The sequence below is a fragment of the Canis lupus genome, chromosome 6 (genome assembly GCF_048164855.1).
Source record: "Canis lupus baileyi chromosome 6, mCanLup2.hap1, whole genome shotgun sequence".
NCBI lineage: Eukaryota > Metazoa > Chordata > Mammalia > Carnivora > Canidae > Canis > Canis lupus.
In genome coordinates this window covers 52,257,125-52,283,103 of record NC_132843.1, presented here as the reverse complement: position 1 = coordinate 52,283,103, position 25,979 = coordinate 52,257,125, and the positions used below count along the sequence as shown (strand labels likewise).

The following is a 25,979-nucleotide window of genomic DNA, read 5'->3' as shown; positions in this document are numbered from 1 at the left end:
CCCATTGTGTGTTGGCCAAATTCCCTTTGATCCTTCCATACCATGGTTAGGTGTCCTTTCTTCTGTGATGCCTTACTTCTCTACTCAAAGGTAGTTGACTTTTTATTCTTTTTTGTCACAACTTTACCTAATACGCTTCTCTCTTATGGTACTTGCTACATTCAGTTGAAATTATTTGTGAATTTGTCACTCTTACTAAACTGAAGTGGGAGATGGATTGATCTTTATTTTGTTCACTGCTATTGCTTAGACCATATTAGGTACTCGGATATTTACTAAATGAAAAAAAGAAAAAAAAAAAAACAAGAAAGAATGTGATACATGCCCTGAGAGGTTACAGAGTACTTGGCAGGTATTGAAGGATGGTGTCTTCAATTTTCAGAGTCAGAAAGGCCATCATTAAACAAATGGAATAGAATTTCCATAACTAGAAATCAATGGCCTGAACAGTAGCATGAGAGCTGGAAAGTACATTTGTGGAATACTGGTTTTCTTCATGTTTGTCTTACATTGTCATTCAGACTTCCCAACCACTCTAAGAGTGGTGAACTCCTCCCCCTCCCCTCTGCACCTGCTGGAGTTATGTGGTGGCTCTGTCAAACTGGGTAGTCAGTGAAGGCTCCTTTAAAGAATTGACTTCTGTCTTGAGACCTGCATGACGAATTGCAGTGATCTGGGTGACCAGACAACACTAGCAACAAGGTCAAAGGCCCTGAGGCAGAAAGCGGTTGGCATATTTCAGGAATCGATCTTGTGGTTAAACGTAAAAAATAATAGAAATTCAGAGGTGGGGCAGTGTGGGGGCAGCAGCAGTGGGGGAAGTAAGGCAGAGAATAACATGAAATACAGTTAGAGAAGAAGGCAGAGGATAGACCACATGTATGCACTATAGCATGGTTTCTCAGATTGGGTTCTAACCCATTACTGGGTTGTGAAACCAATTTGTTGAATGTAGCCAGCATTAAAAAAATAAGGTGGCGTAAAGCAGACACTATATTCGTTGTATGTACAAAGGATAACTTCTGCAAAACTTTTATTTGAAAATGCATATGTGTTGTGTGTACTGGGTTATGATATAAAATGCATTCCTTCCTGGCAGTCATGGTCCACAAAGTTCAAAATATAGTGTGCTTTGAACAATAAATACTTTAAGAGGCAAAATAGTTGATCTCAAGATGCACAGATTTCTTATTCCTTCTTTGTCCTAGCATCAATCTCATTGGCAGGTGCACTGATTTCTTATTCCTTCTTTGTCCTTGTGTCAATCTCATTGGCAGGAGAAGCTCTGAATTTAATGAGAGCCTAAAATTGACTGGAGCAGAATTCTTTCATTTCTTTCTGCATCCAGATCTCTCTCCTGTGTCGGTTGCTGTCAGCCCTTCATGAGGAAGAATAGGCCTTTAGAGAACCAGAGAGAAATCGGTGTTTTCCTTTTCCTATGTTCAGTCTCACCTCTGGCATGTGTATTGTATCAGAGGCTGATGGTCTTTCTCCAAGCAGCTGAAGGTAGAATTTGTTTGCTTATTTGCCTTCCTGACTGCTGCAATTTCATAATCTGATCAGTTTCTGTCTGCATCTGGATGTTAAAAGCTAAGCTTCCAGCACCATAATTAGGTTCTGACTACAAATTCAAGACTAGCCTCCATTTTATGAAGCAGAGATAGGCAAATGTAGTTTTTAGTATATCTCCCATACATGTTGTTTAAGATAAAGACTATGCTAGAGTCATCAATTTATTTACTGTTATGCATAAAGAGAATAAAGGAGATTCCAAGACTCTTGACTACAAAGAGATATGAATGTTATAAATCTATATATATGCTCTCTATATATCTATGTTCTAAAGTAGAACATTGATTTGAATGCTGTTAACAAAGATGATCTGCTAGTATAACATAAGGCCTTTAAAGATTATCCACTATGTTCTGCAAGAATTACACTAAACAAATGTCTCAAAGTTGTTAGTTTAAACGAGACTTCAAAGAGTTTCATGATGGCTAAATATAAACAAGATTTTATTCCACGAAATGTTTTTCAGTTTCTAGCTCTATAACATTTCTTCTAAATAGGCTTGCTGTTTTTATTTTTGGCATGTACTTCTTAACCATCCAGGATTCCTTTTATTACCTGAAGTGCTAACTTGGAAGGACTGCAACTTTAAAGCCCCAGGCAGGGTTTCATTTGCTAGAACTGAATCAGAAAGTATAGTGCCTAATTTAGAAACCTGAAACCAAACAAAGGATTTTTCCCACTAAACGATTTTATTACAAATGCAGATTGGAGCTGTTACATTCTTCTTGCATAGGAACTGGTAGTATTTGCAAAACTGAATAGCAATGGGTTAATATAATGCCCTAATTTTCCTTACATGTAGCTCCTTTTGTCTTTTTCTGTCCTTTTTCTGCGTTTTAATTCATCTTTTTTTCCTTTTTTTCCCCAGCTGTATTGGGATATAATTGACATATAACATTGTGTAATTTAAGGCATATAATGTGTTGATTTGATACACATGTATTGCAAACCACCTTAGCATTAAGCCCATACATTACATCACCTAATTACCATTACTTTTTTTTTTTGTGATGAGCACATTTAAAGTTTACTCTCTTAACAATTTCCAAGTGTAGATAATACCGCATTGTTAACTCTATTGGATTCACCAGAAGGTATTCGCTTCTAACTGGAAGTTTTTATCCTTTGACATCTCATTTTCCTCACCCCTAACCCCTGGTAACCTCTATTCTATCGTTTCTTTGAATCTTTTTAGATTCCACAAGAAACTGAATTTATACAGTATTTGTCTTTGTCTGACTTCAGTTAGCATAATGACCTCAGAATCCATCGCTGTTGTCACAAATGGCAGGATTTCCTTCTTTTTCATTGCTTTCTCGATATTCCACTGTATTTATGCCACATTTTCTTTATGCATTCATCCACTGATGGACATTTAGCTTGTTTTATATTTTGGCTGTTGTAAATAATGTGGCATTGTGAATGGAAGTGAACATATCTTTTGGAGTTAATGTTTTCATTTTTTTTCAGATAAATACACAAACGTGGAATTGTGGATCATATGGTAGTATTATTTAAAAATTTTTGAGGAATCGGGCAGCCTGGGTGGTTCAGCGGTTTTGCACCGTCTTCGGGCGTGATCCTGGAGACCTGGAATCAAGTCCCGCATTGGGCTCCCTGCATGGAGCCTGCTTCTCCCTCTGCCTGTGTCTCTGCCTTTCTCTCTCTCTCTCTCTCTCTCTCATGAATAAATAAATAAAATCTTAAAAAAAATTTTTTTTGAGGAATCTTCAATGCTGCTTTCCATAGTGGCTGCACCATTTTACATTCATGTCAACAGTGTGCAAGGGTTCCCTTTTCTCTACTTCCTCCCCAACACTGGCTGCCTCTTGTCTTGTTATACTAGCCATTCTAACTGGTATGAGGTGATATCTATGGTGTTTTTTTTTTTTTTCCCTATTGATTAGTGATGCTGAGCACCTTCTCATGTACGTGTTGGCCATGTGTATGTTTTCTTTGGAAAAAGACTATTCAGTTCTTCTGCCCATATTTTTAGTCCTATTGTATATCTGTGAATGTATATGTAATTTAGATGTTAATCCCTCATTAGATAGTTTGTGAATATTTTTTCCTGTTCTGAAGTTTGCCTTACCATTTTGTTTATTGTTTCTTTAGCTGTGCAGAAGATTTTTAGTTTGATGTAGCCCCACTTACTAATTTTTACATTTTTGTGTATGCTTTTGGGGTCACATCCAAAGACCTCTTGCCCAGACCAAGGTCAAGGACCTTTTGCCCTATGCTTTCTTCTAGGAGTTTTATGGTTTCAAGTCTTATGTTTAAATCTTTAATACATTTCAAGTTAATTTTTGTGAGTTGTATAAGATAGAAGTCCAATTTCATCCCTCATAGATTCTTTCTTATTCACCAATTATTCATCAGTTCTAACAGGTATTTACTGAGTGCTTTTTGTTTGCCAGGCACTGGCTATACATTGATTAATAAGATAGCTCTCCCTCAGTGCCCATAGAGTAAAGCCCAAATTTGTTAATTGGCAGTTGAGACCTTCTCTGGTCCCAGCTTACCTTGTGCACCCTGTGGAACTTATGGAGATATTAGAAGATAGGGGATCCCTGAGTGGCTCAGCGGTTGGTGCCTGCCTTTGGCCCAGGGCGTGGTCCTGGAGACCCGGGATCGAGTCCCACATCAGGTTCCCTGCATGGAGCCTGCTTCTCCCTCTGCCTGTGTCTCTGCACCTCTCTCTCTCTCTCTCTCTCTGTCTGTCTCTCTCATGGATAAATAAATAAAATCTTAAAAAAAAAGATATTAGAAGATAAATTACAAAGGTAAGTTGGGTTACAAAAGAAAAATTACAAGGTGAGGTCAAAATGTGTAATAAAAAGAAAGGCCTGACCTAGCCAGGGTGGTAAGGGAAAACCTCCTTGATGTTTTAACATTTATTTTTATTATTATTTTTTAAGATTTTATTTATTTATTCATGAGAGACAGAGAAAGGCAGAGACATAGGCAGAGGGAGAGCCACCTGGGCTGCCCGAGGACAAGAGATGTAGAGGCAGGCAGAAACCCGGGAAAACTGAGGGTTATGCATCTTGGGAAGGGTTTTAGATTTCTTTCAAAATGTAATGGGTGGGATAATACATCTCATACATTTTTCCTATTCCATCAAAATATTTTATTTTCCTTGGATCTGCCTTATTTAAACTTTAACTATATGAGTTTGGACTTTCAGTGACGGTTTTCATGCTATCTGTAACATTTATGATCTTATAAACTTTGGAAAATATTTATCTGTCCAGATCTTATGTTTGAAGATCAAAACACTCTTGATTTCTCCTTTTATAATCGCCTTTTAATAATTTGATTGTTCTTCGCCTGCATGGCTCAGTTGGTTAAGTGTCAGACTTTTTGTTTCTGCTTAGGTCATGATCTCAGGGTCATGGGACTGAGCTCCATGTTGGGTTCTGTGCTCAGCAGGGAGTCTGCTTGATTTTCTCTTCTTCTCTCTGCTCCTCCCCTGCTTGTGCACATGTGCTCTCTTAAATCAATAATCTTAAAAAAAATAATTTAATTGCCCTTTTCTGGACCCTTTGTTTCCATAATATGTTCTTAAAGGTGTGGTAGACAAAGTTGCACATTCCAGGTGGTGGCATCACAGTGTCTTCACAGATACTATGTTTTCTGCTGTGATTTCCCTTAATGTCTTTCTTGATGGTGCTAGAGCATAAGATTGAAGTAGCTCATTCTCCAGAAATCTCTCCAATACTTCAGTTAACCTTATATCCACTTTCCTGCAAAATCTGTTTAAACTACTTCACTTCTGAAAGCTGTTGATATTTTAAGACTTTCTATTTATTAGATGTGAGAAATTGTAGCTATTAAAATGTACTGCTCAATTCAAGTTTATTTTCTGTTACTAGGCACTTTGTCTAATTAAGTTGCTATTGTTACCTCTCCTGAGTCCTCCGATGTAGTGTGCCTTCATAGTACTTTATTCTTTAAAATATATTTCCATATGCATGGGTAATGGCTCCAGAGTTCTCTGACATATGTAAATTTAAATTTCATCCTCTGTTTTCTGAAGTTCTGATACGAGTTACATATGCATATGCTACATGCATTTTATATGCTGTCTAAAATATACCATTATATGATACATTTGCATTATATATATAATATATAACATATGAAATACATATAGCATATGTATATGTAACTTGTTTATATATCAAATATTTAACTTACTATACTGTAGAAACATAATTGTTTTTGGAGAATTGCAAATATGTAGAAAAATACTCATCTGTAATATCATTGCCTATATATAATCACCATTAATATTTTTGTGTAATATCCCAGTCACATATACATACATGTATACATATACATACACATACATGTATATATCTTTTAAAATGTAATTTTACTGTAGATATTGTTTACAAATCTGTCTTTTTTACTTAATATATCTTACACAATTTTTCAGATCAATTTTAGGAGCTACATTTTATTCTTTCATTTACTTTGATAAAACCAATCCATTTATTTATTTGGTCTTAAACACTTTTATTTTATTTTATTTTATTTTATTTTATTTTATTATTTATTTATTTATAAAGATTTTATTCATTTATTCGTGAGAGACACAGAGAGAGAGAGAGAGAGGCAGAAACACAGGCAGAGGGAGAAGCAGGCCCCATGCAGGAGCCCGATGTGGAACTCGATCCCGGGGCTCCAGGATCATGCCCTATGCCGAAGGCAGGTGCCAAACCGCTGAGCCACCCAGGGATCCCCAATACTACCATTTTAAAAAAGGATTTTATTCATTTATTTGAGAGAGAGAAAAAGATCGAGCGCAAGCAAGGTGTAGGGGCAGAGGGAGAGAGAAAAGCAGACTCCTCACTGGGCAAGGAGCCCGATGTGGGATTCAACCCCAGGACTCAGGGGTTATGACCAGAGCCGAAGGCAGATGCTTAGCTGACTGAGCCACCCACATGCCCCTAACACTATAATTAATATATTTTTACAGGCATAGCTTTACATAAATCAGTAATTATTTCCTTAGAATACATTGGAAATGGAATAACTGGGCTAGAAGCTATGTGCATTTCTGAGGTTTTTCATGATATGCATTGCCAAATTACCTCCAGAGAGTTTTACCATTTGTATTCTACTAGCAGTGTGCCATGGTTCTTGTTTCTTCTAAATTCTAAGCTAGTATTGCTACATGTTTCTTAGGTATATCTAACAATTGATTTGAACTTTTAATAAAAATTTCACCTTTCTTACCCAATAGTATATTAAATTATAAATTATGATATGTTCTATAGATGAGAAACACTGTCAATACTTGCCTAATGTATTTTTCTATAATTATTGCTTGCCATTTTCCATAAGTTGTTAGAATTCTAAATTTATTAGCAGTATATACTGAGGAAGATGGAGGTAACCTTTTCTAAACTATTATTTACAGATGGGTTATCTAGTCCTCTCTGATCACCTGTTTTAAGAAGCAACCTGTTGTAGTACAAAGGAACTGATGTAGAGCTAGAACCCTAAAATTTTCAATCCTATTGCAGTCTTGGCTTCAGCATGTATTTACTATGTGACTTGTCATCCTTCGGGGCAATTGTCTTCCCTTTCATAAAATCAGAATGATAATTTCTGTTCAGAAAAGCTAAAGCAGTGTTGGGAGGATCAAATGTATATGAAAGTAATTTATAAACTGTAATGTACTGTGCATATGAAATACCCTACTTTCGTATTAACCAGAATGCTGTCTAATGGGACAATAGTTGGGAAAATGGAAGGAAACTAAAATCTAAAACAAGTTTTAGAAATAAATAGTGGAGTTGTCCAATTTAGTGACTATTTAAAAATTAACTTTTATGTATTAAATTCCTTGTCAATATCTGTTGTAGAGTTATTTTCCTGATGGGAACAATAAAGGGTCAAGGAAAAGGGAGGAAAAGATGGGAGATGGCAGGAATAGTACTTGAGACTGGTTTCAGTAACTCTCATACATTTTTTGGGAAGGGCATAGCTAGACATGTCTGATATGTATTTAGTGAGTATTAGATCTGAGATCCATGAATTTCTACTCAGCTTAAATAGATTAGGTGGGAACATTTGCTTTTATTTGTGGTAGTTGAAATTTTATTATTCCATAATTTGATTGTGAAAGTACAATGAGCCCATTCAGGCCTTATCTGTTTTCTAACACATAGGCCTAGAAAATACACACATAGGCTTTGGAAAAACTGAAAACCCCTCCATCTAGTGGCAAGTATAAATCTTTCATTACGTGAAATCATCTTGCTCTTTAGCTTTTATTGTATGTGCCCAAATCTCTGAAAGGTGAATATTTGTATGTTATAGCTATCTGAATATTTATCATAATTAAACAGCTTTAAAATTTATATCCAATGGGAGAATGGCTCCTAAAATATGACAACTTCCCCCCTGCCAGCATTTTCATTTACAATCTAATAATGTCCTTAAGATTTTATCTTGTTTCCCAATATACATGCAGGTTGAGCAATGCGATATTAACACTAGCAATGTTAACAATTAGTAGTAACAAGTAGATATTGTTATCATTGAATGAGATAAAGTGCTTAGCCTAATGCTTTATATGTTGTAAGCACCCCGAATGTTAGCTATTATTACTGCTGCTACTATTGTTACTGACAGGTGTCAAATGGAGACTTACTGAATAGGAGAACAGAGAGGAGAGACTTGTCAATGTAAAGGAGTGTTAATGAAAAACAAGATGAGCTAACTTTTCAGCATGCTCTGTGTTATTTTTTATTCACTGAGTTTCAGGTTTTCTTGTGAATATATATATACGTTTAAACTTATACTTACTCATATCAACAGTGATTCCTTAAATTCACAAGAAAACATTTTGAAACAGAGTAGGAAACTATGTCACTGTAGTTTATTGTTCAATGTTCAGCCTAGTGCCCTGTACAATTATGTGCTTAATAAATACTTTTTTCCTTTTATTTTTTAATTTTTAAAACTTTTATTTCTTTATTCATGAGATACAGAGAGAGAGAGGCAGAGACATAGGCGGAGGGAGAAGCAGGCTCCCTGTGGGGAGCCCAATGTAGGACTTGATCCCAGGACCCTGGGATCATGACCTGAGCCAAAGGCAGATGCTCAACTGCTGAGCTACCCAGGTTCCCTTTTCCTTTCTTTTAAACATTTTGCTTATTGCCCCAGAAGTCTGTTTGGGGTGAGTTGTGACTGGGCCGGAGACATACACATTTGTGACTATCCGGAAGTACTTGAAGTGTTCTTAGTAGTAGTATAATTTTTAAGCAAATTCTTTTTAATTTACCCCTTTGAGGTACATGTTTTTAAAAAGTTTAAATCTTTTTTTTTTTCACATTTACATGCACTTTAGTTGCACGTGCTATTCCATTTGCCCAGAATACTTCTCCATGTCTTTCTGTGCTTATGGGCCACCTTACTAGAAAAGATTTCGTTGTCCACCCTATCTACATTAGCACCTCCAGTTATTCTCATTCTCCTTCCTCTTCACCTTTCTCTTGTTTCACTTTAGCGCATGACCAAAGCACTGCATGGCTGCAGTTTTACTAATGATAGTGCCTGACATTTATATAACATTTCCCCATTTTTTACAGGCATTTAAGATTCTTAAGTAATTCATAGCATCCTTTAGAGATAGCTATTGCATGTATGGAGGAGAGACACAAATATTAGTAGAGAGCAGAGAGGTACAAATGTCCAGGGAAGAATAGTGTTCTGAAAAGATAGTTGAAAAGAAGGGAAATTAACTTTCCACTGAATTTCCCTGCTAGTCATGTATGGGACTGGGGAACCATGTTTGAACAAGGGCTTTTCACCACCAGAAATAATTTAGAAGTCAAAAACAGTGGACTCTCTTCTTCTGAGAGAGAACTCTAGACTCATTCATCCGTTCAACTGTTAGTTTTTTTTTTTTTTTTTTTTCAACTGTTAGTTTTAAAACCCTATCATGGTGCTGGATCCTGTCCTATGCACCAACAAGATAGCAGTGAATGAGAAAGCCTTGTCCTTATGGAGCTACGACATCTGGGGGTAGGGAGTCACAAGAAAAACAAACGTATAATGAAATGTTAGGTATTGATAAGTGCTATGAAAAAGGGAAATCGGTTACAGGGACAGAGCATGAAGGAGGCTGAAGAGGGGGTTGGTATTTAGTTGGATGGTTGGGAAGACCTCTCAGAACTGACGTCTGTGCAGAGGCTCAGTCAAAGGGGTGCTATAGGGAGCCGAGCTGTCCAGCAGAGGGAGCAGCAGGTGCGAAGATTCTGTGGTGGGAGCCGGCTTGTTGGTCCAGTGTGACTGGAGCAAAGTGGCAGGAATGCTGCTGACCGATAGCTCGAGGCCAGATTACACAGGTCCTATGTGATGTGGCTTCATCGAGTCTCAGAGCTGGAATACTGGAGTTTTGAAAAGCTGGTATTTCTGAAACTGAGGTTGTGACTCATTGGGAGATTGTGAACTTTATAAATTGTGACTAGCAACTGGCCTTTAAAAAAAGCAGTATAAAATATTAATACAATTGCACATACTGAGGATAAGAATTGTCACATAGAACTTTTTTTTTTCATTTGTGGGGAATACATGTATTGGTTCTCATGGAAAATGTAGTTCTTACTACAGGTTCTGGTAGAAGCAAATAAATAGAAGAAGTGCTGTGAGTCACTGACCTAGGCTCATCCTCGAATTGTATCAGTGAGGAAACTGAGTTGGGAAAGGCTCACATGTGTTGTCAATGTGGTGCTCTTCCTACCATACTGTGCTCCCTTATCGATGCAATGTGCCTTTCTGTATCTCGGTGTGACTGACTCCATAGGTCTAATTTCTGAGTGCAGGGAAGGAATTAACAGCTTTATTTAGTTCTTATCGTCAGTAAGTACCCACTTTAGTTCTCTCTTATGATCCTCTTTACATGGTCCTATTTTCCTTTACTTTCTCTGTTTTCTTAAATAACCTCTTATTTCTCCAGGGAAGAAAGGGAAGAGATAGAGAGGGAAAGAAAGAAAGCCAGGAATGAGAGAGAGACAGAGACAAAGACAAACAGCAGACAGACATCCAAACTCCAGGAGAGAAAAGAGAAACAAGGCCAAGAGCAAGAAATAAGTAGTGATATCTCTATCCCTGCCTTTCCCTCCTGCCTCCATCCTCGCCATCCCCTCTGCCCCTTCCTGAAGGCCTTAGTCTCCGGGGGAGGCAGTGCTGGTGGAGAATGGAGTCTACCAGTTTCAAAGACACACCCTGGGAATCCACTTCTGTAACCTACCTTCTGGCTCTCAGAGTGAGGACTCAGTCATGTGCTGAAGAGAGTGAGCTCCTGGAGACAGGGTTTCTTTCTTATGCTCCTTACTATACCTAGGCCTGGCACATGGAAGCCTTGAGAAATGATTTTCTTCAAAGATCATCTTGATTCATACACTGAGCTGTCAGGAGATGGTTCCTCAGTGTTACAGCTGAACTCTTACTTATACAAACAAATCTATAATCTCTTTTTAACTGTTGGCTTTTTTTTAAAGATTTTATTTATTCATTTGAGAAAGAGAGAGCACAAGCAGAGGAGGAGGGAGAAGCAGACTCTCCTCTGAGCAGAGAGCCCTCTGTGGGGGGTCAATCCCAGGACCCCAGGATCATGACCTGGTCTGAAGGCAGATACTTAACCATCTGAGCCACCCAGGTGCACCTAAATCTATAATCTTAAAGACAGGTTTAGGCTCAAAAGAGATTTAATTTTGGAGAACTTGCAAGGGTAAATTTGTGAAATTTGATAAAATTAGTCCAAGGGTTAAAAACAATAGCCAGGACATGGAAACAACCTAAGTGTCCATCAATAGACAAATGGATATATATATATATATATACACACACACACACACACACACACACACAATAGACTATTGCATAACCATGAAAAAGGATGGGATTGTGCCATTTGGGGCAATATGGATGGACCTAGAGAGTATAATGCTAAGTGAAATTGAGAAAGCCAAATACCACATGATTCCACCCATAAATGGAATAAAAACAAAACAAAAAAAGAAGATCCCAAAAAGCCGAATCAGAACTATAAATATAGAGAACAAACTGGTTGCCAGAAAGGAGGGGAATGGGAGGTTGGGCAAAATGGGTGAAGGGGCGAGGGAGATACAGGCCTCCAGTTATGGAATGACTAAGTCATTCGGACTAAAGAGCAAAGCATAGGGAACAGTCAGTGATACTATATTAGTGATGTAATAGGACAGATGGTAGCTATACTTGTGGTGAACATAGAGTAATATATAAACTTGTCAAATCACTGAGTTGTACTCCTAAAACTAATGTAACATTTGTCAGCTATACTAAAAAAAAAAAAAAAAAAAAAAAAATTTTTCATACACACACAGGCCCCAGATTAAACCTTTTTTTTTTTTTTTAAATGTCATGAGGAAGATATTCTTGAAATAGTTTTACAGGATTTAAAAAAAAACATTAAAAAACATTTTAATCGCTTAAAATTCTATTACATAATTTATTAAATGTGAGAAAGCAAGTGAAGACAATTTACTGAATGTTATTCATCTTCCATAAGAGTGGCTGTTTGAACCTGCTGATTTCTTCAGTGGCTGAAAAAACAAAGGTTTAAACTTACTTGGGGCGGGCTAGGAGAATTATCAAAAAAGAACTCAGATTAGGTCATTTTTTATGCAAGTAATTAGAAACAAAATTGTTGACTTGCAACAGGATGACTTTTTAAAAATTTTTATTTATTATTTAAATAAGATGTATTTATTTTAAAGAGAGCACAAGCAGGTGGAGTGGTAGGCAGAGAGAGAGGGAGAAGCAAGCTCCCCACTGAGCAAGGAGCCTGACGCAGTACTTGATCCCAGGACCTTGGGATCATGACCTGAGTCGAAGGTAGACGCTTAACTGACTGAGCCACCAAGGTGCCCCGGGATGCCTTTATTAAAACTGTGATCACTGGAGGGTGTATGAAAAGCCAAAAGACACTTGTTAACTTATAAATCTAGGTGGGAAACCTATTTTTCTTAGTAGTTAATATCTGATTTATCGAATGTCTACTGTGTATTAAGTTCTTTTCTCTGAGGAAACAGTTTCAGGTTAAAAACACCTGATGCCAGAGTTGAACTGGTTTGGCCTGGAAGCCTCTGCTCTTTGTAGTCTACCACAATTTGAACCAAGATGTTTAAGATTTAAAATGGTTTTACTGAGGCGCCTGGGTGGTTCAGTTAAGTGGCCGGGTCTTGATTTCCACTCAGGTCATGATCTCAGGGTCCTGGGATGGAGCCCTGCATCTGGCTCCCTACTCAGGGAGAAGTCTCCTTGAGGATTCTTTTGCTCTCTGTCCCCATGCCCTGACCCCCCTCTAAAATCTTTAAAAATTCTTCTAGTAATAATTTTTTTGTAGCTATTGAGAGAAGTGAAGACTTCTATCTTAATTATTGAAAAAGCAATTACTAGAGCATATAGTGATAACCATTTCTTCAAAAATTCATAATACATATTTCGATAATTAAGGGCCACCGAAAAATTAACTCTGATTTAACGCGGCATGGCTACGTGGCCTGGCTGTGTTGAAATCCACATTGAACAGCAGGTGGCACTCTCTCACCATGGGAAACATTCTTTCAGGAAAAGATAACCTTTATGGATTTTATTAGTTGCTTATTAATTTCAGTCCATATCGATGTGACATATTAATGCCATTCATCTAGAAAGCACAGAGTACACAGTCACAAGTTATTTCTCGTGAAGTCAAAGGCATAATTTTTCCGTTCATAAATTAGAAAGCCAAAGCTTTAATTATGGGGAAAAAATGGCCTCCTTTGCAATTAAACTGGGATTTTTAAGAATCTATTACTCCTTTAAAATATGCTTTATCTTATAAAAATACTAAAATAGTAAACTACTAAGTTAAAATAGTCTGTGCATCATTATATGATTATTAACCCATATTATATTCACCCATAATATAATATAGGCAAAAGCATTCCAAAGGGTAGAAAAGATTACCCCATGAAGCTCTAAGATAGACTTAGATGATTAGTAGTTTTAAGACTTGCTAAAAGAGTTGAGCCTTTCACCACTTTTATAGAGGCACATTCATGCTACAGCTGCTTGAATCTGCAGGACTTGACCATACACACACAGTATTTTCTCCCATGATTGATACAATATTCAGAGTCATTCCTTTGCTCACGAGGGTAATGCAAACAGAATCAATTGCCAACCATAACTTATGCTGAATAGTAATAATTTGCAATGCATGCAAATCTGTGTGTATATTTAGCATCTGCAGCATTTGGTATTTGAAACAGGAAAAATGGAACTGGTTTGGTTTGCATAAAGCTTTCCTCCTCTATCTCTGCAACAGGGCCACTACATACTGCTGTGCATGTTTGCACTGCATGGTGGTGAGTTGGAGATATGCTTGTTTATTAAATATTTTTTCTAATAGTAAAATGTTCTGAGGAAGGCACAGCTTTTTCAGATTTGCACAGAAATATTAGGTCAGCTAGAGAACAGGCTTCTTGAATTTTAGCTTGGTGACACTGGTTATCTGTGCTATTGGCACTTTTCTGAGAGGGATAAAAGGGTAAGAGAGGAAGCACAGGAGAAAGAAGGTGATGTAAAAATACATTCCCGATGCATCTCAATTGCTAAAAACATCAGTGTGGGTTTAGAGTTTCCATGATGGAGGCAAGATGCCTCCCCACTCCATCTGCCCTCCTACCACCACCTTTAGGTCATACTGGTGTTTTTGTTTCTTGAATTTTCCAAATTGTATTTCCCACTCCCAACTTTATGCTTTTTGTCTGTCTGCAATATTTACTCCCCAGGTTTCTGCATGGATGGCTTCTCCTCATCCTGGTTTTGCTTCAGATGACGTCTCCTCATAGAGGAGATTGTCTTGTCCACTCTATTTGAAGGGGGAATACCTATCTTTCTGTCTCTAGTCACGAACACATTTACTTTTGTACTCTACTGTTTTTGTAACACTTATTATTACAGGGATTATTCTTTCTTTCATTCTTTCTTCTTTCATTCTTTCTTCTTTTCATCCTCTGAGGAGAGACAAAATTAGAAAGCAAGCTCCATGTCAACAGGGCCTTGTCTGTCTTGAATATCCCATATCTGCTATAGTACCTGGCAAAGAGAAAGAGCTCACTTTTTATTGATTGAATGAAGGAATGAATAAATTGAATCTTTTAGGCATTTTATACTTTTTCATTTTATAGTGGCTAGTAGGTAAATTCTGCCTTTTAAAGATATGTATTCATTCAACAAATATTTAATAAGATCTGCCATATGCCATGCATATACTTAGTCTCTGGGGATGCATCTATGAACAGAACAGACACAAATCTCTCCCCTAAAAGGGTTTACTTCTCCTGGGGGTGATATACAATAAATAATACACTATTAAGTGTAATATACAGGATATTTGAAGGTGTTAAATGCTCGAGTTAAAAAGGAACAGAGTATTTGTTAAATGCTCGAGATAAAATGAGCAGAGTATTAAACATTAGTTGTATTGGTAGTGGTGGTGACTGCAATTTAAAATATATAGCCAGGGTCAGTCTCATAAAGTGATAGTTGATCAAAGACTTGAGAAGAAGAAAGGGGAGCCCCATGGATGTTGGAGGAAAAGTATTCCAAGGAGAATGACAGCCAACGGAGAGGTTCTTAGGTGGGAGGATGCCAGGGAACAGTGTGGTTATGGCAAAGTAAGTAACAGTGACAGTTGTGGGGGATGAGCTCAGACAGGTGATTGGAGGCCAGATCTTGTAGAGGTTTGTAGGCCATTGAAAATGATTGACTTTACTTGGATGGAAATAGGAAGTCTGAATCTACAGGTTTTAAGCATAGGAGCCAGGTGGTTCAACTTCAGTTTTCACAGGATCCCACTTGCTGCTTTTTTTGAGAACAGATGTATGATAGCCGGGTCAAGGGTGGAAAAGACCAGTCATAAGATACAACTTAAGTGAGAGAGGATGATGGCTTGAAGTGTGGTTGCAGTGGAGCTAGTGAAGTGATTAGAATGTATTTTGCAGGTAGAGATAACAGGATTTTCTGATGGATTGGATTTGAGATCTGGAAGAGTGAGTCAAGGATAGAGTTAAAAGATGACCCTTGAATTATGGCTGGAGCAGCTGTAGTAAGGGTGGAGTTGCAACTAACAGAGATGTGAGAGACTGGTGAAGGAGCAAGTTTAGTAAGGGGGCCAGGAGCAGGAGTTCAGTTTGGACCTGTTAAATTAGAGATCTTTGATATCTAAGGTAAGGTGTAGTTGGATATATGACCCTGTAATCTAGAGAAAGAGGTCTAGCCTGAGAGTGGTCAGTATATAGAATGTATTGAAAGCCATTGAGACCAGACAATACCATTAGGAGAGTGTGTATAGATAAAGCAAGAGATCCAAAGACCCAAATCCTAGCTGTTTTAAGAAATCAAGGAGTAATGTCTGTTTTGCAAAAGAAGAAAGATTGCAAATTAGTAATCTAAGCTTCTGGCTTAAGAAACTAGAAAAGGGAAAAATAAGAATAGACTAAACCTAAAACAAGTAGAAGGATCAAAGTAAAGATTAGAGTGGGAACCAATAAAATAGAAAACAGAAACAATAAAGTCAATGAAACAAAAAATTGGTTCTTTGAATGGTTAACTCAAAACTTGAGTTAAACTAGCTGAGAAAAGAAGACGAAAGATATAAATTACCAATGTTCGGTATGAAAGAGAGAATATCTTTACTGACCCTACAGAAATGAAAAGGATTATGAGAGAATACTATGAACAACATTATGCCATCAAAATAAACAACTTAGATGAAAAGAGGGAAGTCCTTGAAATTCACAAATTTATAAAAATTGACGCATGGAGAAATAGAAAAACTGAGTAGATCTATACCAAGCAAAGCAATCAAATTAGCAATTAAAAATCTTTCTACACAAAAAAACTCAGACTCAGGTGACTTCTCTGGTGAATTCTATCACATTTAAATAATAAATAATACCTGTCTTTCATGTATTCTTCTGGAAAAGAAAGGAGGAGGGAATACTTCCCTATTAGTTCAGTGAAGCCAGTATTACCCTATACCAAAATCAGAGAAGATATCACAAGGAAACTACAGATTGACACCCTTTATGAATATAGATGCACAAATCCTTAACGAAATATCAGCAAACTGAATCCAGTAACATATAGAAAGTATTATGTAACATGACCTGTGTGATTTATACCAGGAATGCAAAGTTGATTTAACATCTGAAAATTGATATCATATTAATAAAGGATAAAACTCCTATGGTGATTGATAGACACACAAAAACATTTTACAATATCCAATACTATTCATAATAAAAAAAAAACTCAACAGATTAGGAACAGAAGAGAACTTCTTTAAGGAGAAGAGAACTTCTTTAAGGGGATTCACAATGATGATTTTAATGATGAAAATGTGAGTGCTTTCCTCCTAAGGTAACCAGGGAACAAGGCAGCGTTATATACCAGTTTTATACAACATTGTTATTAAGGTTCTATGCAGTGCAGTCAGGCAAGGAAACAAGAAATAAAAGGCACTCAGTTACAATAAGAAGAAGTAAAATTATCTTTATTCATATACATGACTCTATATATAGAAAATCTTAAGGAATCTGAAAAAACTATTATAGCTAATATGTAGCAAGGTTGCAGAATACAAGATCAATATACAAAAGTCAGTTGTGTTTCTGTATACTTTTTTCTCTATATTTCAGTGGACAATCTGAAAAGGAAATTAAGAAATCAGTTCCATTCACCCATCCAAAGGTTAAAATAGGAATTTTTAGTGGAAGTGTGAGGTATACATTGAAAACCATAAAACATTCCTAAGTGAAATTGAAGATCTAAGTAATTGGAGACATAAATCTTTTATGGTTAGTTGATTTTCAAGAAAAATTGTAATATCATTCAATGAGGAAAGAGTAGTATTTTCAACAAATGTTGCAGAGACAGTTGGATAGCCACATGCAAAAAGATAAATTTCGGTCCTAAAATGAAAAGTAACTCTAAATGGATTATAAATCTCAGTGTAAGAGCTAAAACTATAAGGCTCTTAGAAGAAAATATAGAAATAAATCAATAAATTTTTGTGATCTTGGGTTAAGCAGTCTTCTTAGATATGACACAAGTGAACGAAGGTTCCCTCAATTTGTAATTGAATACTAATCGAATAGTATAAAATTGCTTAAACATTTTCTTGCTACCATAGCTAGACCCATGTGCGTGTATCTGAGTGTATAATTATATAATTAATTTTAATTTTTTTAAAGTTTTTATTTAAATTACAGTTAGTTAACATACAGTGTAATAGTATTAGTTCAAGTGATCCAACACTTCCATATTTCACCATGCGCTCATTACAAGTGCACTCCTTAATCCCCCTTACCCATTTAACCCAGGAAACCCAATGCGGGGCTCAGTCCAGGACTCTGGGATCATGACCTGCTCTGAAGGCAGATGCTTAACCATCTGAGCCACCCAGGTGCCTCTTTTGCCCATTTTTAATTGGATTATTTGTTTTTTGGGTGTTGAGTTGTATAAGTTCTTTCTTTATATATTTTGTAAACACCCTTTATTGGATATGTATTTGCAAATATCTTCTCCCATTCTGTAGGTTGCCTTTTAGATTTGTTGATTGTTTCTTTCAGTGTGCAGAAGTTTTTATTTTGATCTAGTCCCAATAGTTAATTTTTGCTTTTGTTTCCCTTGCTTCAGGAGACATATTTAGAAATAAATTGCTATGGCCAATGTCAAAGAACTTACTGCTTGTGCTCTCTTCTAGGATTTTTATGGTTTCAGGACTCACATTTGGGTCTTTAAACCATTTTGAATTTACTTTTGTATATGATGTGAGAAAGTGGTCCAGTTTCCTTCTTTTGCGTGTTACTGTTCAGTTTTCCTAGCACTGGTTGTTGATGAGACTTTTTCCCACTAGATATTCTTTCCTGTTTTGTGGAAGATTAATTGACCATGTAACTGTTGGTTTATTTCTGGATTTTCTGTTCTATTGTAATGTATTATTTGGTTTGATCTGTTTCTCTTTTTGGAGTGTTGTGGTTCAGGCAAATTGTTAAAGTGGTCCTTGATGGATCTCTTGTCTGAGAGTTAATAGTTTATCAGGTGTAATTATTAAGATGTTAATCAGAGAAGCCATATTTATCCAAAAAAGTAAGAAAAGGTGCCCTCTTTCAAAATCTTTCTGGAAACACAAATAAATGTACATGCAAATAAATAGTAGAGCATTGGGGGTCTTTTGAATTTGGAGAAGATTTTTTGCCATTTTACCAAGATCTAGTGCTGAACATGTTTAGTTAATCCTTTAGATTTTTATTTTGGTAGTATTTGTTTATTTTTAAGGTCCGAGATTAGGAAAGTCACTCTGGAATTTTAAAAGAAATAAATGATGTAGTTTCTATTTTCCAAAAGCTCATAATTTAATTAGAGAGGGAATTTGTATTACAGGAATCTGCCAGATGACAACCCCATGTTCTACTGTGGGAACATCAAACTACCCAATCAAGAAACAAGGACCTTGTCTGCTACTTAACAGTCACAAAACTCTTGCCAAGTCACTTAACTTATTTGAGCTTCTGCTTCCTTACCATTAATATTCCTTTGATCTCAGAAATTCAGTGAAAATAAAATTCCAAGTACAGGAATATTAGTTGTCTGGCATTGGTCTTGAAGGACTCCACAGTGATTCTTGCATTCCAAAGAGAAGGTTTCCCCACTTAGCCTGTGGCATTGTGTTTTTCCATGACAATGTGTGGACCCAAATTTACAGTAGTGATCTCTAGAAGTCCAAGAGGGGAGATTCCCAAGGATCTATAGGCCAAGCTAAGGAAGTCTTAAAAAGCCTTTTTTTTTTTTTTTCTTGAAACTGTATGTGAACCTTTTAAAATGATTCCATCTTGTTTGATCAATTTCGTGATTTACAGTCACACTGAAGAAATGGTTCTTTCTGACATTTTTCATGGTTAAATAAAATTAAGCAGGAATTAAGTTGAAAGTACACCCCTAAGCATCACAGTTGGGGAAACATGAGTTTGTGCTCTGTTTATAGCAAGCATTGACTTTTTTTTCTGTGAAGGCAAATGATGCATTTGACTTTTGAGATGCTGTCTCAAAATGATTTTTTTTTTTTAAAGAAGATAAAATCGTAGAATTGTGGAATTCTCATGTCAAACATCCTATTTCTCACCACAGGAGAAAGCATTTGGCCTTAAACTGAATTTTTTTAAAAGATAAAAATATGAGCAGCCCGGGTGGCTCAGCAGTTTAGCGTGGCCTTCAGTCCAGGGCCTGATCCTGGAGACCGGGGTCTCACGTCAGGCTCCCTGCATGGAGCCTGCTTCTCCCTCTGCCTGTGTTTCTCTCTCTCTCTCTCTCTCTGTCTCTCATGAATAAATAAATAAAATCTTTAAAAAAAGATAAAAATAATTGTAATGCTTTCATTTAGTTCTTTAAAGAATTTAAGTGGAATAGGATAATAAACTAAATTTAGTAATTTGCTTACCTTTTCTAACTAGTGTAATTTGTTTGACTCTATTAATTAGAAATACTAAGCTGGAGTTAGTAAATTAGATTCTTTACATGAAGACCTTTTTCACTTGAGCTCACCTTCTGTTTGCCTTTCAAGGTGGGTTTATGAGGGAGCAGGCAATAACCCTCTGGGCAAAATCTGGATAGGCTCAAAACTGGTTCTGCCCATATTAAAGCAAGGTTAATGTTTGACCCAATACAGTATAAGGGAATACTTGCTCCTTGAAAGAAGCCCTGGAGGAAGAGTATTCGGTAAAAGTTTAGTACCAAACAAGTTAGTGCTTTAAGACTAACTTTGTGGTAATGGGAAAATTTAAACCTTTTGGTTGTTGTCTTCTCATTTCTGTTGTACTTATCACTGTGGCATCTGTATTGCAATAGGAATCACTATGTTTATTTGCTATGTCAGGTAATCTTTAATGATCTGTGTTCTCAGAATTTTCAAGGCAAAGTGAAGTTTGTTCATTGGAAACTAATTTTCACTAACTCTACTGGAAGCAGCTGGCTTAAGGTGTCAGCTTCTCATATACTGTTGATGTCTATTATAATTCCATTAAGGGTGGATGTAGGTAAATGGAGACCTGGATTAAACTTTAGAAGTCTGTTGAACTCTAAACTTTATCATCAATGTAGTTTATTCTAGAACGTCTGGAAGTCACACAGAAGCAGAAAATTGACTTAAAATAAATTGAGATCAATGACTGACATTCAGATATGCAAATTCTTCAAGTCTGATTTCTACTTAGTTTAATACTTTTCTCCATGATGTATTATATTAGTCTATTTTCATGTGATTTAAGCAAGGGAGCACTTTTGTATGAACAAAAACATTTTGTTGTGTATTATGAAGTATTTTTCCTGGAATATAGCATTGTAGAGTATAGAATATGTTTTCAATGTACTGTTGGAATTACAAGTCTGGTAAGTGTGGCTCAGTTTTTATTGTCATGTTGCTTTTTAAGATCTGATTTGTTTTAATAGGCAATTCAATTAAAAATTTAGTTGCAGATTCTGGAGACCTAGCAAACAGAGGAGCATAAGTAAGCTGCTTGGTCCTGTTTCCCTCAGAGGCCCTTTTCACCACTCTGAGGAAAAAGGTTAGGAACATGGGATCTGGAATCACCTGTTTATAAGCTGTGTAATCTTGGGCATGTTTCTTAACTTACCCTAGCCTTAGTTTCGTCATCTGTAGAATGGAGATAATAGTACCATCCCTCTCATAATGTTGTTTGGGTAAAATATATAAGTGCCTAGAACTAGGTACTTACCACATAGCAAGTGCCTGTAGAAAGTGTTATCTGTTGACTATCACTATTACTGTTCTTATTATGTTGACTTGTAATGATGTGTTTAGATATTTAGGTTTTATGTTACTAATTTCCTTAAAGCCAGGGACTATTTCTTAGGATTTACAGTGTAACTCAGAGCTTGGCAGAAAATAAGCAGTTGATACATATTTTTGGAATGAGTAAGTGCATGAGGGGAGTATCTGATCATCTGTGGTCTGGTTTTTCCCCATTATTTAAAAATTGTGGTATAATACACATAACCTTAAATTTGCCATCTTTACCATTTTTAATTGTATAAGTCAGTGGTATTAAATACATTCATAATGTTGTACAACCATCACTACCATCTATTAAATGCATTCATACATTCATACATTCATGTGCAACCATCACCACTGCGTATCTCCAGAAACTTTCATCTTGCAATACTGAAACTGTAACCAACAGACAGTGATGCAAGCTTCTCTCTCTTCCAGCCCCTGGCAATTCCCTTCTACTTTCCCTTTGTATGATGTTGGGTACCTCATAAAAATGGAATAATAAAGTATTTCTTCTTTTGTGACTGGATTATTTTACTTAGCATTATGTCCTTGAGGCTCATCCACATTGTGGCATATGTCAGAATTTCCTAACTTTTTAAGGCTGAATCATATTCCATTGTATGTATAGACTACATTTTTTTTAACCCATTCATTTATTAAAGAACACTTGGGTTGCTTCCACATTTATGTATTGTGAATAATGCTATGAACATGGGTCTATAAATATTTTTTTAAGATCCTGTTTTTAATTCTTTTGGTCTGTTTTTGAAGAAAAAAGATAAAACTGTAGCATTGAATTCTTGGAAACAAACAAAGGTGGGGAGGAGTCAGAATATTTAACTTCTAAGCTGTTTTGATCTCACATTGTTATTAGAAAAGACAATAGCCCTTCCTGCCTCTTAAGTGGGTTAGTTATAATTTATGCACTGCTAATATGTTACATGTATTGTGAATAATACACAATGATAAAGACATAAAAAAATAGAAATGGAAATGTTGACATTTTCTTTCCATCTGCCAGTGGGGTCCTAGAGACTATTTGATACAGAAATACAGAGAGTATTGGGATAGAGAAAGGTATTTTTTTTTTATTAAGCTATCAATTTTATTTTATTTTTTTATAAATTTATTTTTTATTGGTGTTCAATTTGTCAACATATAGGATAGCACCCAGTGCTCATCCCGTCAAGTGCCCACCTCAGTGCCCATCACCCAGTCACCCCCACCCCCCACTCACCTCCCCTTCCACCACCCTTAGTTCGTTTCCCAGAGTTAGGAGTCGAGAAAGGTATTTTTATCAGACTTGAACTTAAGTCCTGGTTTTGGCCCTTAATGAATGTGGTTACTTAACCACCCTCCACCTTAGTTACAACCTCCTGCTGTAAGGATTAAATACAACAATATATGTGAATAACTTATAGTGCTTGGTATGTAGTAAGGACCTGGTAAATGTTAGCTGCTATAATAATAATAATACTGATCACAAATTGAAGTTATGTTATTGCTATGATAATGATGATGCATGGTGTTTTTTGGAATATATTTTTCCTTCGGAAAATTTTCATGAAATTGCTAGCTTTATCTATACTAATTCTTTTTATTTATTTATTTTTGGATCCTTAAATAATCAATTCTCTTTTCTTGCCCGAATTCTAGTCCCACAGCCATAAATGATTACTATAATAATTACAAGTTCTGCCTCCACTTCAAAGTCTACAGGCCTAAATGTAATCTCATCATTTTTTTTTTAATTTTTTTATCTATTTATGATAGTCACAGAGAGAGAGAGAGAGAGAGGCAGAGACACAGGCAGAGGGAGAAGCAGGCTCCATGCACCGGGAGCCCGACGTGGGATTCGATCCCCGGTCTCCAGGATCGCGCCCTGGGCCAAAGGCAGGCGCCAAACCGCTGCACCACCCAGGGATCCCTAATCTCATCATTTTTAACCTTGGAAAGATACTCTGTTCTCCCATTCACTTTGGCTTGAAACTTAGAAAACATCTTTGATTGATCTCTCTCTCTTATTACCATATCTTTTCCTTTCCTTCACTGACTTAGTACTGCTTATTTAGAAATGTCTTATATCCATCACCTCCTCTTCATTCTTACTGTTTCCCTTTTTAGGCCTGAATTAAAACATGGGGTTGGTCTCCTATTTAGTTTTCCTCATTTGGACTCTTTCTGCCTCATCTAACCATTCATTCATCCAACCATTATGTTGGAAAACATTTATTGAACATCTACTTTTACCAGTTAACTTTTTAGGTCCCAGCAATACAGCCTCTCCATTAAGAGCTCATATCCGTGTTAAGATGAGTATTATTTAAACATTAACCTCATGATCATATTTCTCTACTCACATTGCTCATGGGCATGGTGATTCACTATATTCATTTTGTTTTTAGAATTTAAACATATTGCTTATGTTTATGTGTCCTCTTCCTCTGTCCTCTTGCATGCTCCATCCTCCTGGGTTTCCAGGAATACTCGTCCTCCTTACCAGGTCTGTGCTCCTGTGGCTGTCGTCATGATGTTTGCATGGACTGCTCTTCTTCAGATGCCTATAGTTTTTTTTTTTTTTAATTTTTATTTATTTATATAGTCTCACACACACACACACACACACACACGCACACACACACACACACACACACACAGGCAGAGGCATAGGCAGAGGGAGAAGCAGGCTCCATGCACCGGGAGCCCGATGTGGGATTCGATCCCGGGTCTCCAGGATCGCGCCCTGGGCCAAAGGCAGGCGCTAAACCGCTGCACCACCCAGGGATCCCAGATGCCTATAGTTTTGTATCACACAGCCTATCTGTGAATTTTTTAAATCATATTTTTGCTGCAATTTCATGCATATCGACCTTTATTTGTCAATTTAGAATGATTGCAAAACATCTGATGATCTGGATCATAATTTTGTATATGCCTCTTTCTCCTACCCAAGACCTAGGGCAGAGTCTAAAAGAGTCCTTATTCTATCCATGTGTTAATTCTATCTGTATGGAGCCTGCTGAAGATCATCCCATGTGAAAGGAACCCACACTGTCAGCATATTTTATATGCTTTTGATAGAAAAATCCAACTTTGAGCTTTTAGGAATAACCAGACAGGAAGAGTCAGGTGTAGTGCCTGGTGCCGTATCTCTTCATCCCCTCCCTACCAGGGGTGTTTGGAGGAGTTGAGGGTGGTTACCTCAGTTGTCCTCCAAAAGGCATGGGCCTCGTAGGAGCTTAGAAAGTATTATTTTGTTTGTTCATTGATTAATTAAACTTATGCTTGCTGGAATGTAAAAACTATCTGTGACTTGGCTGATGCATGTTAAAAAAAAACCTTGTTAGTGGCAAGCAATGAATAATCACCTAAATTAATAGATAGGCAAAGTTTTTAAGAAGAAGTAGTAAGATCTAAAAATACATATATAAGGGAAATTTTTATAATCTTGGAATAAATGACAGATAAAAGAGCCATGTAAATACCTGGCTCAAGTGGGCTGTGCTTGATATCATAACAGTTTTCAATAAGAATTGGTTATTCTGTGAGTCTAATATTGAAACATTGACTAGGTATTGGCTTAGTGCCAACTTGTCAAAGGCATTGGGGTAGGCATTTTGGGGGATAGAAGGATGAATGATGCCTTCATTTTTGTCCTCGGAAACTTTCTATTTTAAAGATAAGTTGTATATGCAAACAACTATAGCTATGCTTCCTAGGTTAGATAAAGTACAAGGAGATTTTAAAATACTGAAAAGTATTTTTCACTTGGGAGGCTCATGGAGAATGTTTTTTAAGCAGGTGGAATTTGCTGGTGTCTTGACAAGAAAATATGTGAAGATTTTGAAGGAACTGAGAGCGGGTGTTCAAAGGTTCGCAAAAAGTATCATAAATAACAAGATATATGATATTTCAGTGTTTGAGCAACATTCAGAATTGAAGTATGATCCTATTTTGGTTTGTACCTGGAAAAACTAAATAGGCTAGTTATTTATTTATTATCATTATAGAATCTACCTGCACTCATCTTGACTCATTATCCAAAAGGAGCCAGCTGATTTATCCTAGGATGTGATGGTGGGTAGGAACTGGTTACCTGATTCCCACACTCCTTCCCTCCACCTCTACAAATATCAGTTTGTACTTGGCTATTGACCTGCCCATGCAGAGACATTAGCTAGGTACCTCAAAAGAAAAAGGAAGTTACAGCTCTGTGGTTCAGTGGCAAGGAGTGTAGCTAGTTAGAGGGCCCACCATTTTCTTGAGTGAATGGGCTTTTATTTTGGTAATTCTGTGTGTGATAGATTTTCTTCTCTCTCTCTCTCTCTCTCTCTCTCTCTCTCTCTCTCTTTTATAGCTTTTGCTCAATAAGCAGAGGATTCAATTGAAGACATTTTAGTTTGTATTGATGTTACACACTTTAAAGTTTGGAAGAGTAGAAAAGTGGATGAAGATAGAGGGACTACAATAAACTGATGTGTGTAAATGGTTTTACACT

At 36.6% G+C, this 25,979-nt stretch overlaps 1 protein-coding gene across 8 annotated transcripts in view; it reads left to right on the top strand.

The window, feature by feature from the left end:
* Nucleotides 1-25,979, top strand: part of NME7 (NME/NM23 family member 7) — a 269,129-nt gene that overhangs the window by 8,239 nt on the left and 234,911 nt on the right. Inside the window, exon 1 of one of the 8 annotated variants that reach the window (XR_012032962.1) lies at nt 3,056-3,076. The exons of the other annotated variants lie outside the window; for them this stretch is intronic. The gene's annotated coding sequence lies outside the window, so the exon portion shown is untranslated. Of the gene's footprint in view, nt 1-3,055; nt 3,077-25,979 lie in introns of those variants that run through there. 8 annotated transcript variants of the gene reach the window in all.